Genomic DNA, 17,144 nt, shown 5'->3' on the forward strand with positions numbered 1-17,144 from the left:
GTTGGGGAGGGCTTTTCTATATCGACAAAGGAGGGAAAAGATGCAGGTGAGCCTTATGGTCTACTGCGTAAACTCGAAATAGAGATCAGGATTCCTTCCAGCCCATCCAGAGCTGTTCCCCACCCTCACCATGAGAGTGGCAGCTCCCTTCTGTTACTCCCTTTTGCATGCTAATCTCATGCCTAAATCTGAGTCCTTAAATGTGAATTACAGGACTCCTGAAACTCCATCCACTTCACAGGGAACCAGAGAAATGGGCCTTAGGTTTTAGTTCTCCAGAGAAACAGAATACGCAGATTCTTGAGCTCCATCCACAGGTTTTATTTCAGTGTGTCCGTGGGGAGTCTGGGAATTTGCATCCCACAGGTATCTGATATGGACAGATGGCTCATTCACACACTTCATCAGTCAGTAAAGAAAGGAAGATGGAGCAATGTCTTGGTCTCTTCTGTCCCCTTCCTTGCTTTTTCCCACACCTTACAGATGAGAAGTTGTTGGATAGGTTCTGGGACACAGGCAAAACCGTAGCCACTAACAGACATTGTCACTGCCCTTTAAAATGTCAGATGGTTGCATGTTGGCCCTCCCTCTGACTCTTGGTGCTGCTGTAATGTGGTAGGTACAGTTGGCTCAGTGGAGGTCCCCAGCATCAGTTTTCCTGGTCTTGTCTTTTGTTTCTCTCCTGTACTTTCCTAACTGTGGTCATGACAACTCTGGTTCCCCTGGCCATACGGAGCCGCCAGAAGGAGATGAGGCACAGATGTTGAGTTGGAAGGTGACTGCGAGCTGTCCTTGCTGTTACTCCACATTGGGGAGCCTGCCCAGCCACAGCGGGGTTGGTAAGATTGACGGCCTACGTTGTTTAAATCTTTTTTCCTTGGTTGGTGGGAGACTCAAGATGAATGGTTAAAATTTACTGAGTGAGCACTATGTGCCAAACAATGAATATTCTGTGTGAATTGACGTGCCTTATCTTCAGAACCCTGCAAGAAGCCACCATGATTGTTGCTTTGTTTTTTTTTTTTTTTTTCTTCCCTTGATGAAAAATATTACTGAAGATTTTTTATCGGTGGGTGATGGAAAGAGACTTTAGGCTCCTTAGACTCTGCCCTAAAACCTGTCCTCTCCCCCCCTCTACTTTTTTTTTTTTTGTTTTATTCTGGATTGCCCAGCAGAGAGGAAGTCTGGTGTGCTGGCTAAGGTTGTCTTTTGTTGTTGTTTTTGTTCTTTTGTTTTGTCAGGTTGTCACAAGCTAGGGTTGTCTGGGAAGAGAGGACCTCAGTTGAAAAGATGTGTGGCCTGCAGAGCCGCATTATTATTATTATTATTATTATTATTATTATTATTATTATTATTATTATCATTATTAATGACTGAATGACTGATGTGGGAGGGCCCAGCTTATTGTTAGTGATGCCATCGTTGGTTGGTTGGTTGGTCTTGGGGGTGCGTAAGAAAGCAGGCCGAGCAAGCCAGTAAGCAGTGTTCCTCCATGGATTCTGCTTCAGTTCTTGCTTCTGGGTTCCTGGCCTGACTTCCCTCGGTGACGGCTTGTGACCCGAGACTTGTAAGATGCAAAAAATCTTTTCTTTCCCATGATGCTTTTGGTCATGGTGTTTCACGATGGCCATAGAAACCATAACTTAGACGGCTAGATACTCGTGGAACTCTGGTGTTTTAGGGTATTCTGGACATACATTGTCATGGTATTTTCAAAAATTTGCAGAGTGGGCTGGGGAAACTGTCCGATTTTCAAAGTGCCTGCTTCCCAAGGGTGAAGACCTAAGTTTGTGTCTCCACCAATATGTCAAAACTGGGCATGACAGCAGGTCCCTGTGGTCTTAGCTTTAGGGAGATAGAGACAGGAGAATCCATCCTTAGTGCTTGCTGGGCAGTCTTCCAAGCCAGATTGATGAATTTCAGGCTTATTGAGAGACCTCGTCTTAAAAAAAAATGTGGTCAGCAATTAAGGAAAGAAACTCAACATGTGCACATGTATTTACACACAGAAACACAGAGACACACACAGGCATAGAGACACAGACACAGACACAGACACACACACACACACACACACCTCTTCACACAAGCCAATTCTTAGGAAAACAGACACAAAACAGAAGAGCCATTAGTTGACTAATTAGACCCCAAGCCATGTTTTGAACTGTTATCTGGATATCTCTTCTGGAGAACATGTCTCGTAACTCCCGGACAGCCAGCGTTGCGATTTCTACAGCTTTGGTGATTCTGAGAGCTGCGCGGGACGAACCCTCTTTAGCAATTCCACTTTCTCTGAACCAGCTGCAAGAATGTTGGCCTCTATCTTAGAGGAAACTCTGTACTAGAAAGGTTGTACCCAAAGCTGACAGGAATCAAGTGTGACAGTCCCCCAATGGTTCTGCCCTGCCAAGAGTATGCCGAGCCTTATAGCATTGGTGGGCACTGGCCCCAGCTCAGCAGTTTCCAGATTTTCTTTATAGAGGCAAATAGACTCAACTCAGCATTTTTTTTTTTTTTTTGGTCTCTCAAGTTAGTACACTGACATCATTTGGACGTTGGAAGAATCCACGTATTAGGCCAAATTCCACCCTGGGCTCGGCATCCGTCACCCCGCCTCAAATGAACCCCCAAGAGCACAGTTAAGTGAGAGTAAAACTTGGCCGGAAGCTTGTTACACTTTTTGCAGTTTTAATTGCACATACTTCATCCGTTTGCCCGAATTAGGAGAGATGGTTTGCGGGGGGGGGGGGGGGGGGGGGAATGGTTTGCGGGGGGGGGGGGGGGGGGGACTTTGCCGATTGCCATGCTTCAAAGTCTGGTTCCTCCGGTACCTGACTCAAGGAATTCCAAGATAACAGTCAAGCAGTCAGGAGCTGACATTTCTGCATGTTGGAGACTGGAAAGAACTAGGAATACAGAGTATCTAGTCTAAATATCCCATGGTTTTATACCAAAAATATAAAATAAAATAAACAAAACCCTGAAATTTGGGAGAAAAAGTGTTTAAAGTCACACTAAACCAGCTGATGAGCTAGGCAAAGAAAAAAAGAAAAAGGAAAAATGAACCCAGAATCTGTTCCCTTTGGTTAGGAGCTTTTCCACAGGCCTAGTTGGGAAGAATGATTGTGCCTGGAGTTCTGATCTAACTCTACTGGAAAAGACTAAGATTTCAGAGCCAGGAGGGTTGAATCCAAGTCTGACTACTTTCTAGCTGCCTGTGGCTAGTTTCTTAACCTCTTGGAGTCTCAGTTCTCTCATTTGTACCATGAGGAAAAAGAATATGTAGCATTGCAGAGTTATTGTAACAGTCAACTGAGCACCTCCCAAAGCAAGTGGGACATAGCTGGCATTTGGTGAATTTTGGTCTCTCTTCCTAAGGACTCCAGTCTCCAGAAGAAACGTGGGCAATGTACGGATGCAAGGGAGTGTGGGAAGATGCTGTAATGTTAGTGTTGACTCTGACATGGAATCACATGGGAGAGGAGCTTCTAGACACACACTCACAGGGACTGTTCAGATTAGGTGACTCTGTGAGGGATTATCTTGATGAAGTTCACCCAGAGGACCCACCATAATGGTAGGTGGTACCATCGCCAGGGCTTGGGTCCTGCTCAACATAAAAAGGAGGAATCAGGAGGATTCTTCCTGCCTGTATCCAGACTGTGGCCTCGATATGACCATCTGCCGCGGGCTCCTACCTCCATGGCTTCCCTGTGGGCAGATCATACTCTTGAACTGTGATCTAAAATAAGCCACCCCTCCCTATCTCAGGTTGCTTTTTTGAGGGTTTTTTTTTTTTCACAGTAAAAGGAAAAGTCACTGATATAGCCATCTACAGGATTCTGGGTAGAACTGTGTCTAAAAGAAGCCATCTCCACAGCGTCCTGAGAAATTACAGCATCTTCAGTTACTTTCAGGCAAGCTTTCTGTGACAAGATGGCCATCAAGTGTGCCAGCTGTTCGTCCTAGAGATTCTAGTCCAGGAAAATAAATAAATAAAAAGAAGAAAAGAAAAAGAAAAAAATTGTTTGACACACACACACACAAAAAGGAGAGAAAAACCCACACTAACACACAAGAGGCCGGCAAAATAAGGCAAATCAATGGGAAATCAATGATCATGCAAATCAATGGGAAATCAATGATCATGCAAATCAATGGGAAATCAATGATCATGCAAATCAATGGGAAATCAATGATCATGCAAATCAATGGGAAATCAATGATCATGCAAATCAATGGGAAATCAATGATCATGCAAATCAATGGGAAATCAATGATCATGCAAATCAATGGGAAATCAATGATCATGCAAATCAATGGGAAATCAATGATCATGCATGGTTGGGAGACTGGACGATGGGGATCTGTGCTCCTGTGTCCTCGGGACATTGGTGAGAGGAGATGGGGTGACTTACCAGAAAAGCATAGGTTGATGGTGGAGGGTGGATGTTAGTTCTACATAAAGAAATCCAGATGCCATGGGCAGGTTAAAGGTGGATAAATTCAGGACCAGAAAAACCAAAGTCCACTTTCTCTCCCCTTGCCCAGGGTTTGTCAACCAGTAGGAAAGTTTGTTCTCTTAAAGTTGCTTTATGTTCAATCTGTACAAGGTACACAGACAGGGATAAAGTTATTACTTCTTGGGCTAAATAAACCTTCCTGGTTTAGAACAAAGAAAGAGGATATACATCCTCCCTTCTTCCCTCCCTCTCTCCCTCCCTCCCTCCCTCCCTCCTTCCCTCCCTCCTTCTCTCTCTCTCTCTCTCTCTCTCTCTCTCTCTCTCTCTCTCTCTCTCACACACACACACACACACACAGGGATACAAAATGCATTGGCCATCAAAGTTGAGCTGGTGCATTCTGCAGAACTGTGTTTGGCTTAGATAGAATGTTTCGTATTAAAAACAAGAACAATCACAAAATGACTATGACAGAGGACTGTAACTAAGTGTCAAGAATGCAAGTACTTTAAACATGTTTTGACCAGGGCTGTACTGCAAGCATTTCAGTAAACACAGGAAATAAAGGAGTGCTTCTCAAGAGCTGGTGGTGTGGTTAGCATCTACTGTGGTGCCCTCCAGCGCTCATACGCTGGGAGCTTAAATCTTTGCAATAATGTTGGGGGTAAGGCCTAAGAGCTGGGACATCTGACCTCTGTCTTCGTGCCTAGATCAAAGTTATCAGGAGAGTGATTTAAAAGCTGAAAATAATGATATGTTCTCGTGACCCCCCCCCCAACATTTGGGCAGCTGAGGCAGGAGGATTATGTATTAGAGGTCAGTCTTGACTACACAGCGATACCCTGGCCAAAAAAAGGGAGGTTAGTTATTATGAGAGTGGGCTTATCATAGACAAAGGCATTTTAGCTCCTGTCCACGTCCTACCTTTCTGACATTTACTGTTGTGCATGATGCCTCATGGTGGCCCTCCTCAGCCACCAGCGTTGGAAGGAAGATGTCTTGTTTTTGATCGAGTACTCACTCTTGCGCATACTATGTTAAGTATCGTGAAACAAGTTAAAGTGTGGTCCTCTGGACAGGGTAGGGAGTTAGAATGTAAATTCCGGAAAAGCACAGCTGAGAGGTGGCTAAGGCTGTGCAGAAGATGTGCTCACCCTGCTTCCTCACAGATCTGCTGTGTGACCTTGAGGTCCGTGTCCTTGAGCTCTCTGTGTAGCCAGCACAAGAATCACATTTTCAAAGTCATTAAATGTTGCAATGTATTTTAAGTCATTTAATACAAGTTTATTTATGCTGTGTCATAAAGCAGATTATGAACGAGTACATGATGTGGTAAGTTTTGTTTTTATTTCCTACTAAACATCTCTTAGCTCCAGTATTCATGGGTCTCACACAAACACACAGACACACAGACCCACACAGACACAGACACACACAGACCCACACAGACACACACACACACACACACAGACCCACACAAACACAGACAGACAGACAGACAGACACGCAGACACACACACAGAGACCCACACAGACAGACAGACACACACACAGACCTACACAGACACAGACAAACAGACACACACACAGACACACACAGACACACACACACAGACCCACACAAACACAAACAGACAGACAAACAGACACACACGCACAGAGACACACACACACAGACCCACACAGACACACAGACCCATACAGACACAGACAGACAGACACACAGACCCACACAGACACAGACAGACAGACAGACAGACACACACAGAGACACACACACACAGACCCACACAGGCAGATAGACACACACACACACAGACCCACACAGACACAGACAAACACACACACACACAGACCCACACAGACACAGACAGACAGACACACAGACCCACACAGGCAGACACACACACACACACACAGACACACACACACAGACCCACACAGACACAGACAGACAGACAGACAGACAGACAGACAGACACACACACAGAGACACACACACACAGACCCACACAGACACAGACAAACACACACACACACACAGACCCACACAGACACAGACAGACAGACACACAGACCCACACAGACACATACACACAGAGACCCCCACACACACAGACAGACAGACACACACACACAAACCCACACAGACACACACACACAGACCCACACAGACACAGACACACACACACACATACACACACACACATACACACACACACACCACACACACACACACACACACACACACACACACACTACAAAGCCCAGCTGGGGTAATTTAAAAAGGCCCGTGTCTCTCTGCTGCAAAGTCTAAATAGACATGCTTCGATGCGGCCTGGAAATGTTTCCGTCACCTGCAGTTGTTATGGGCTATTTGGTTCTTTCAGCCAGAAGCTTCCACTGTGGAACAAGTGACCAAGAACACAAAAACTGGAAATATTCACAACACATGGGGAAACAGACAGACAGAGTGTTTGGGTCTCTAGGTAGTTCATGCCTGAGACTTTCACAGAGTAAAAAATCTTTTTGCCTTGATGCTAGACCATCTTGATAGCCATATGACAAAAAAAGAAAAAAAAAAAGCAGGAGAAGCAGAGGAGGATGGACCAATGATGCCTTGACTATTTTTCAATGGGATCTGAGCCTTGTTGTACAGTGTAGACAACATTGGTTAAACTCACACCTTTCTGAACCACTCTTCTTTCAAATAGGCTACCTGGTGGGTTCTGATTATTTGATTGACAGTTGGATCCTCTACTCACTCCGTCTGCTCTGAATGGGGCGGTTTAACCAATCAGCCTCTCTTTCGACAATTGGCAGACTGTCACTATGGCAACCAGCTTTGAACACTACAGACACTGTGGGGAAACTAAATGTGAGCTTTAAGGAACCCTGAAGTCTCGGCTCATGGAGCCCCACTCTAGTACCCACCGCTCCAGATACCTGCCCTGGCTTTGGGAGAGTTCATTCCCAGTAAGATAAGCCTTGAAGAGCCTTAGATAGCCTTGATCACCCCGAGGCCGCTGTCACTCAGTCTACAATGGGAACACTTCCCAGGTGGCTCAACAGAAAGTCACTAGCGGTGCAAGGTGAGGCCTCTGATTGGTTCTCATAGAAAGTTATGATCAGTGGGACTGGAAGCTGTGCCGTGATTGGTGCACACGTGTCTGCCCGTGCACTGTGGACATGGAGCATGGAGGTCAGAGGACGAGTTTTAAGAGTTAGCTCTCTCTTTCCATCACATGAGTTCAGGCACAGAACTCTGGTCCCCAGGCACGGCAGCAAGAGTCTTTACCCACTAAGCTGTCTCTTCATTTCCCACATGTCCTTCTTAAACCACACCCTCCCCATTCCCAGCTTCTGGTGAAACAAGAGCTGGAAAGGTCTGGAGTTGTATTTCCCTTTCCCACTGGTAGATTAGGCTCTAATAAAAATCCCTGCAGATTGGCCTCTGGTAAAATAGTTGTTCGTGAGAACAGAATGTTCTGGTGTACTTCAAGATGAGGGTTGCCCACTAATGTTCAGTGTAAGGATGTGGTGGGGTTCTTAGAAGTGTGTGACTGTAAGCTTGTGACTGGTTCCCTTAGTGTTTTAGGCTTGTCTGCCCAGACCCTCCCTCCGGCATGTCCTCAGTTACATGTCAGCTTTTCCTGTCCTCACTGTTTCCTGTGGGGCTTCTTCTGTGTCTGCCTTCTTCGACTCCCTGTGTCTGCCTGTTTCCACAGTTCTACTGAATGGGTTTTCCTTGGTTGCCTTCCTCAGGTAGAGCTAAGAAGAATCTGCTTCCAGGTCGCTTGTCTGCTTCTTATTAGGATGAAGTGCCAACACCTAGGTCCTTCACCTGGTAGACTAGAAAGACCAAGTCTCATGGACTTTGAAAAGGTTATGTACCACCAGGCATGTCCTTTCCAATTTATAAAACATAAACAATGATCAGTCATAAGACATCGCCTCTGTACTATTGGATACTACAAAAAGAGACTCCAAAATCTTTATAAAGTGTTCTTAAAGCCTGTGCCCAAGAGGAAAAGAACAAGAAGAAAGAAGGAGGAGGAGGCAGAGGAGGAAGAGGAGGAGAAGAGGGAAGAAGAAGAGGAGGAGGAGGAAGAGGAGGAGGGTGAAATAACTCTGGGACAGCACCAAGGGCTACGACACATGACTACCAGAGACCAGGATGCATTTTGCTACTGATAAAATGTGGGTGTCTCTCATGACATTGCAGACATAGAAGGGGCTGGATGTATATTACCTGAACCAGACACTATTTGTCAGAGCTAGACAAACAGACTGCTTTCTCTGGGATGTGTGGGAACCAAAGCCACGGTGTCTACAGGCAGATTGGAGGAGAATGAGGAGGAGCTGAGAAGAGCGTGCTCAGTCTTTTCTGCAGTCCTTACCGCTCAGTTTCAGCCTCTTCTTCCTCCGTGAGAACTGGGAGGTTGAGGGGATTGGGTGAAAGCTGAAATGCTATTCTTCCGGGCAACCTCTCACAGTGCTTTCTTAGAGCACATCACAAAGGCTAGGTGAGCTAGAAGTGCTTGCATCCTTGCATGAGGGTCTTCAAATTAGTGTGTCTTTAAGATACATCGTCTAGAAAATGTCAGGTCCCATCCAATGGTTCCGATAACCCAAAGGCTTTGTTTATGGGCAAAATTACTGAGCATCATAACCCTCTTACTAGTAAATATCAAGCAGCATATGCTGGGCTCCTTGAAGAAGATCACGATTGAGGAAACTTATTGGAGGAGATAAATGGATGAAGTCTGGAGGATGAACGTACCCAGAGCTGCTAAACGCTGGGTACCACAAAGTAGTCGTGCAATGTTTTGCTTCATAGCAGAACCATAGTCTTAACTGCTTACCCTTGTAGGCTCACCTCTTTAACCCCTGCAGCACCCGTTTGTGTTGGGTAGGCGATAACAGCGTTTTGATAAATACCTTGGACTCCAGTCTAGACTGGAGTTTGGGTTTGAACGCTACCCCCTCCTCTCTGTGCTGCTCCTTGATTTTTTTTTCCTTTCCTAATTATTTATTTTACTTTGTGATATACTATTATCCTCTTCTTTCCTCACTCCAAATCCAGCGATAGCGCCTCCTTGTTCTCTCTCAGATCCACCAGCTTGTCTTCATTAGTGTTTCTTACACGCACACATGTTTATATACATATACTTCCAAAGGACACAATCTGTGTTACTCAGCAAAAGAGGCAGAGGTTGTCCAAACCACTCCTGCTTCCATTTCAATGGTAATAAGTTAGTTTGCGAGGATCAAAGACCAACCGGGAGGCTTAGGAAATGTAGTATCTTTCTTAGTGGAACTATGCTTCCCGAGAAGGAGAGACTGAAATGGTCCAAGGAAAGTTCAAAAACAAAACCATCACCACCAAAACAGCTTTGCCTAAGCTGTGTTGCCTGCATGACCAGGTATTCACCCCATTCATCTGTAACACGTTAAAGAATTAGCAAGAATTATTACTCTAAGCATTTGTCTACTGCAGGCCATACTGTGCTGACCTGTTCAGAATTCACATTGTCCTTTTCCAGGCGTGGGCATGTACCCCAAAGAGAGGCTGAGGAAAAAGAACGCTTATCACAGAACACCAGGTAATTCGAATGCTCTTGGCTTGCTATCTTAGTATTTTGCAAAATAAGTCCGAGGTATGGGGCTACCCCAAAGCCTTACTTTAAAGTGAATGGTCAGCACGCTACTGAGTATGTAGAATTCTAAGTACCGGCGTGTTTGGTTTGGGCTGTTTAAAGCATCAAGGATATACTGTACTTCTCCCGTTTCTCTACTTGAGCACTCTCTGTGATATGACGTCTGTTCACGTGATTCAGCTTGGGAAAGATGAAGTGGTAACTTGGCCGTTTTCTCAGGATAACATGAGCGAGTGACTCTGAGCCGTAGAGCAAGCGCTCTGTCCATACAGGCTAGCTGTGGTCACGGCTGCGTAAGAATTGCATGCTGGGAAACTGAGCAAAAGAACTGGTTCTCCTTAAGATGGAGGGAAAGTCATGAAGGGAAGTTACTGGGATGAGCAAAAGCAGGAGAGTGAAGACTGAATGGGGGGGAGTGGAGAACAGCCTGGGCGAAGCTTGGGCGCACCAGTTTAGTTACTGCCTCAGAGAATGTCTCCCCTACTGGCTCTTGCGTGGCGTCTCTGCCATTTGCTTTTCTTTGACAGCAGCATAGCAAATATCTCTTGGGGAGGGAACTGGACTGGAGGCCTCAAGCATGGCTCTGAGTCACAACCTGTCTTGGTTATGGTTACAAGGGCAAGCTGGTGAAATTTCAAGGCTGGTTGGTAAGGCCTTTCTTCTTGGTTTTCCTCTACAAGCTCTGTGTGTCATTCGTGTGTGTGTGTATGTGTGTGTGTGTGTGTGTGTGTGTGTGTGTGCATGCCTCTGTGTGTGTGTGTGTGTATGTGTGTGTGTGTGCATGTGCATATGTGTAATGTTTTCTACTCAGTAAGAGGAAAGTGGGATCCAGCAAATCCAAGTCTCTGAGGAGGAGAGACCTGAAGGACACCGTACAGACGTCTGGAGTTATTGGCCTTCATTCAGGAGAGCCCTTTAGAGCCTTAGAAGGGGTTGGGAAAGCATTTAATGAAGTCTTTGGAGTAACACGGGGAGAATTTGATAGACTTCTAGAATCTAAACGCTGACACCTGTTGTGAGGGGTTTTTCTATAGCCCCTAAAGCTCTGTGGGGTTTGCTGTTAACACTGTCAGAGGAATTGGGAAGCCTTTCTACTGTCTGGTTTGACACAATAACTTTAAAAAGCCTTCTGTGATTGTTGCAAGGGACTCAAAACCACCATACTGAGTAGGTAGGAAAGAGCAGCCAGTCCCAATTTTTGTGGACGAGGAAAGAAAGCATGTTTCCTTCCTAAGGCTCAGAGATGGCCCTAGTATTTCAGCAGCAAGCCTGTGTCCCTAGCCCCACGAAGCTGTGAGGAGTGAGCTCTGGAGAAATCCAGAGGTGTGGGCTCATATTCAACGCAATGTTGAGACCTTGTTGCCGGGCCTTGCATATAAACCATTTTGTAAAAAGTAAGTAAATAAAAAGAACCTCCTACACAAGTTAGGACTATCTGGAGATCAGAGAAGGTCAGGTCGTGCCTTTAAAATTTAAGAACTGTGGTTCTGGAGGGTGCGGGGGATTCTCTGTGGGGTCTGTCACACAGTGAGCAGACTTTTAATAATAAGACTGTCTACAGTACTACAGTGACATTAGTTTCATTCAGAAAGGGCCTGGATTCAGTAGGAGAAAAGCTGCTATGCTCAGCCTCCATGTTGCTCAGAGCTGTTGACTTACAGTAACTCCTCAGAGCCCAGTTCTTAGTACTTGTATCTGTACAACCTGCCCTATCTTTTCTTCCCCTGTTGGCCAATACTTTAAGGCTCCCGATCCTTAGTCACCTTCCTCCCACAACAAGAAGTTCCTTAGACTCAGTTTGAAGAAAAACTAGCAGCTCTTCCTTCCTCCTTACATGGCGGGAGGAGGGCGGAAGGCTCAGTAGACATGCGGTCCTGGGCTACAGTGTCCCTTAATACTCATCAAAACCATCTGCTCCCATCCCAGACCTTCTAGAAGTTCTCTCCTGATGTGGCCTCTGTCCTGGCTGCAACCCAGGCCCAGGTGTGCAGGTGGATGAGTCACATTGGCCTGTGAGGGACAGGTGGGGCGAGCCATCTACTCTTCAGAGCTGATGAGGCGTGCAATCCAGAGCAGCAGCCTAGAGCTGGGAGAAAAGGTGCTTTGTTTTCTCCCCACCCACCCCCTGCCCCACCTCTGGCTGGCTGCTCTCTGCTTGACACCCAGGGATGCCAGCTTCCCAGCTGCCAGACTTGCCCGAAGAGGTATCTTGGCTGTAGCGGCCAGGGCAGGTGGGTTGCTTGAGGAAGACTCTCAGTCCTGAAGAGTTAGCCTGCCTTTCCCCAGAGCCTAACCTGTTGAGTGTGTCTGTTAGATGAATAACTACCAGGAGCCAATAGGCATAAGAACAGTGATCACAGCAGTAGCGAGCCTTTCGCTGAACATGGGAACTGGCTAGACACTGCTTTAGTCACGCGGCATAAGTCATTTTGCTGACGCCCTCACAGGAGGCCGACAGGGAGATTGGTACAGCAGATAGACTTTACAATGACTACATCACAGCTGCGTGAGTGGTGTAGGGGACACAATCTTCATTCCATGCTGCTAGAAGATGCTGTAGGCCGGGTAGTGTACAAGGAGAACACAAATGTACACTTCTCAGGTCAAGGCTGAACTCTTCAAGGCTGGGGTAGGCAGATCTCCATCAGTGTGGTTGCCTGCTGTGGTGTCAGGGACTGAGTTTGGATCCCTAGCACTCACGGGAAAACCTGGTTATGGCGGTTATGTCTGGTACCCCAGCCCTTGGGATTGGGGCAGAGAAAGATGAAAACCCGGAGCTTGCCGCCAGCCAGTCTAGCTAATGGGTGAGCTAATGGCTTCATTGAGAGACCCTGTCTCTAAAAGGCAAGGTGGAGCATGGGAGAAAAAGACACCCGGTGTTTATCGCAGGCCTCAACAGGTATGCACATATGCATGAAAGTGCACACACACACACACACACACACACACACACACACACACACACACACACGTGGCTAAGATAAAGAGGTCAGCATTTAATGAGCTAATAAGGACTTTCTTGCTGTATCCTATGAGGTAGAAGGTAGAAAGGGTCAGAAAGGAATAAACTGTGTTGCGGAAGAACACGAGAGAGTCCGTTCATGTGAGCTCTACTTTTGTTGTAAGTATACAGAATGATGTGGTACAGTGAGGTCAGCACAGTTAACATTTCTACCCTGAAGTAATTGACATTTTGCTGTGGTCAGCACACTATTTGTACGTATGATGTTTAGTGAAGGGATGTATGCGTCCTGATCAACCGAGGGTTTCTGGCTCTTTGTCCTTTTATCATTACTGTTGTGTTTGGAGCTCTGGGTTTTCACGGACTGCGCGGTAGCATGTGGTGAACTACGCACTTACAGTGTGCTTGCTGCTTCATTGGATGGTCGTCAGTTCATCCACTGGAACGAAAGATCCGTGACACAAATGCCTTCTGATACTTGGGGTTGTCGCCAGCATACTCATTTGGGGGACGCATCCAGACCATAGCAGTCCTGTGATGGCAAGTTCATGTCAGAGTCTCAACTCCACCTCAGGTCTTCCTGCCTTCTGTCCCCCACCTCATGACCACTGTGTCACACAATTTCTCTGTCTTGCACGGGGAACTTCATTTGTGTCTGTAGACACATAGCACCCCTTGAAGGAATTTGATGATGTGGGTTTGAGGGGATGTTCACCATACCTCCACCGAGCTTCCAGATCTCAGACCTCACCCTACCCTCATACTCTACGGATGACCCTTCCTTCTGATCTCACGGATTTCATGTTGTTCTTCAACACAGCAGCCTTTTTCAACTCAAGGACATGCTGCCTTCTCTTTGCCCATTCTGTTCCCCATTCCATTGACTGCTGGCTGCTTCCCTTCCTTTTCTCAGATCTGATAAAAGCTACAAAGATGGCTGAAAGATTGTCTTTATCTAACTCATCTCTCTCAGAGCATATGTGTGTGTGTGTGTGTGTAGATAACTATCTACATATTTATATGTATATATATGTATTTATATGTATATATTTATATATATTTCAGTATATATATAAAATCTCTATCTATCTATCTATCTATCTATCTATCTATCTATCTATCTATCTATCTATCTACCCATCCATCCATCCACCCATCTATCCATCCATCCATCCATCCATCCATCCATCCATCCACCCATCCATCCATCCATCCATCCATCCTTCCATCCATCCATCCATCCATCCATCCATCCATTTATCCATCCATCCATCCATCCATCCACCTATCTATCTTCCTCCCGCTGTACTCTCTCCCATTCTATTGCCCTGGGACTCCAATCCTGCTCACTGTTTCATGTTTTTTCTAGCTTTCATTACCACCTGGTGCTGCATTCTCTGTGCTTAGAACAGTTTATAACCCACGAAATACCAGCAAATAGTTGTTGAATGACTGTACTGGCAAATGAAGTGGCCCAGGTGCACCAATCCAATCTGATTATAGCTTAAAGCAGACACTAATGTGGCAACAGTAGAAGCTCCTGTAGTCTGGCTGGTGACTGTGGTAGCCAGACACCACACCAAGTATTTAAAAATGAGAAGATGGCACTGAAATCAGCGAGTCAGCACTTTCCGATACCTGTATCCTAAGACATGAATTGATATGTTCTTATGATCTTGTTTTCCTTGTTAGTAAGATCTTGAGACATTGGTGTATTTCATATTTATGGTTGTATTACTGGAGATGGGTAGCCCAGTATTATATAGAGAGAGTGAATGGTTCAGTGATGATGTATCTACTGCTATGCATTTATGTTTTGCACACACAATCTTTTATATTTTTAGGTCTTATATTCAGTATTTTATACACTTATATAAGAAAGCAATAAAAACCAGTTTCTAAATACTTGAATGTAACAGATCTAAACTTTAATAAAACTTTAAATTTATGTACTTTAAATCCAGGGTCTCAGATCTAGGTATCCCCGGTCTGGTTAATGACCATCATGACCTCTGACAAACTCAACACATATTTCTTTTATAAAACCCGAGAGTGTGGCTGAGGCTGCAAAAAGCCAAGGCGTGTCAAAGCCCTGATGTCGGCTGTTTTTCACAACGAGCAGAGGTGAGGGTGGTGTCCACCTGCCCTGGGATCTCCTTTAGTGAGATCATGGGAACTGGACAAGGTCTGTCCCACATTCTGAACTGCTTGCCTGAGGTCTGGTGATGTAGTGTTGACAGGTTATAGGCCAATTACTCTGCTCTTACGGCAGTGGAGGGGATGAGACAGAAACTACAGGGGCACATATGCTTGGCCAGCCTCTGCCCAGGAGCGTGGCTAGACAGAGTTGTCATTGCCGCCTAGAGGATACCTACCACAGAGATGCACTTTACTTCAATTCGGTTAATACTTACCATCTATCCAAGTTGTGGACTGAGGGGGATAGAACGACAGGAAATATGTAATTCTTTCCTAAGGAAATAATCTTTAAATATGGTGGACTAGGTGGTGGTGCCTGAATAGAGCTCTAAACTGGTAGTGCAGAGGGTCCTATCTATCTGGGGGGATAGAAATGACTTATGGAGGAGGGTACCATTTCCCTATGTCCCAGGAGGTTTGTACATGGAGAGAGAGAGAGGAGCGAGGAGAGAGGAGAGAGAGAGAGAGAGAGAGAGAGAGAGAGAGAGAGAGAGAGAGAGAGAGAGAGAGAGGAGAACACATCAAAGGGGCATTCCAAGAAGAGAGAGATGAGGTCACAGAACTGGAGGAAGAGTAGTTACCTAGATTACCTCCTCTTCTTGCTGTATCTGTTTCTTTTTGCCACTCTCAACTTCACATTAGTAGAAAACAGAGGTGTGACTAGTTACTTATCATTAACCAGGGCCTCCCACTTCTACAACTAAGAAGTATCTGGAAGAGAGGAGGAGGAATAGGCAGTAATGGGGTTGGGATAATGTCTTCAAGTCTTACTTTACTTCATCTGGACATTAAGGGACAAGTACGCAATTTGAACCAATGACAGCAGCTAATTCCCAAGAGGGTTATGTCCTAAAGAATTTAAGAATTAAGTCCTACCTAGAGCTATGATCTCCCCTGACATGGGTTTTTGGCCAGGTTTGAAGTGCCAGGCATGGATCCTTTCCCCATGAAGGCAGGTCTCAAATCCAATCAGAAAGCAACTAGTTTCTCCCATGACTATAGTTAGTATGTTTTACAAGTGGACACATCTTGCTTGGAAGGTTGGTCTTGTAGATTGTAGAATTCACAGCTGGGTAGGATCACTGATGCTTTTCCCTCCACAGTAGCCTCCATAGCCTCTTCCAGAGCTATGAGACAGCTAGCAGGGAAAAAACTTAGTTCAGTCCCAGATTGCTTTCTCTATAACTTATGGTCACTGGGTGTGATGTCTAGCAATAGGGGCTTAGCTGTTCTGCTGGACAACCAAGAGAAGAGATTGTACTGTTTTCTTTCTTTCTTTCTTTCTTTCTTTCTTTCTTTCTTTCTTTCTTTCTTTCTTTCTTTCTTTCTCTCTCTCTCTCTCTCTCTCTCTCTCTCTCTCTCTTTCTCTCTCTCCCTCCCTCCCTCCCTCCCTCCCTCTCTCTCTTCCTTCCTTTTTTTCTTTTTTTGTGGGAGGGTGCTCTAGGACCTTTCTGACCAACAGCTCCTAAGGGGGGTGTCCAATTTGTAGCCCTAGGATTTTTGATTATTTACCCCCAATTTCTGAGAGCACATTTATTTTAAGGGGTCTATTGTCTGAAAGCCACAATGGGCTGAGAATATCCTGGCTTCCCAGAAGTAACACATGTGTCTTGCATCTACGTTGAGGTCGGTGTTAGGAGTACACATCTCAAATGAAATTCCCTTTTCACATCTATATATTGATATAGATATATTGACATATTCTTTTTAAGTTTAGGTAGACAGTTTTTTAAAATTTAATTAATTTACTGATAATTAAATTAAATTCAGAAACACATTGTGTGTGTGTGTGTGTGTGTGTGTGTGTGTATTTGCATGTGCACACATGTTATTTTTTATGGAGGGTCAAAGTCCATCTTA

The sequence above is a fragment of the Micromys minutus genome, assembly GCF_963924665.1.
Source record: "Micromys minutus genome assembly, chromosome: 22".
Classification (NCBI taxonomy): Eukaryota; Metazoa; Chordata; class Mammalia; order Rodentia; family Muridae; genus Micromys; species Micromys minutus.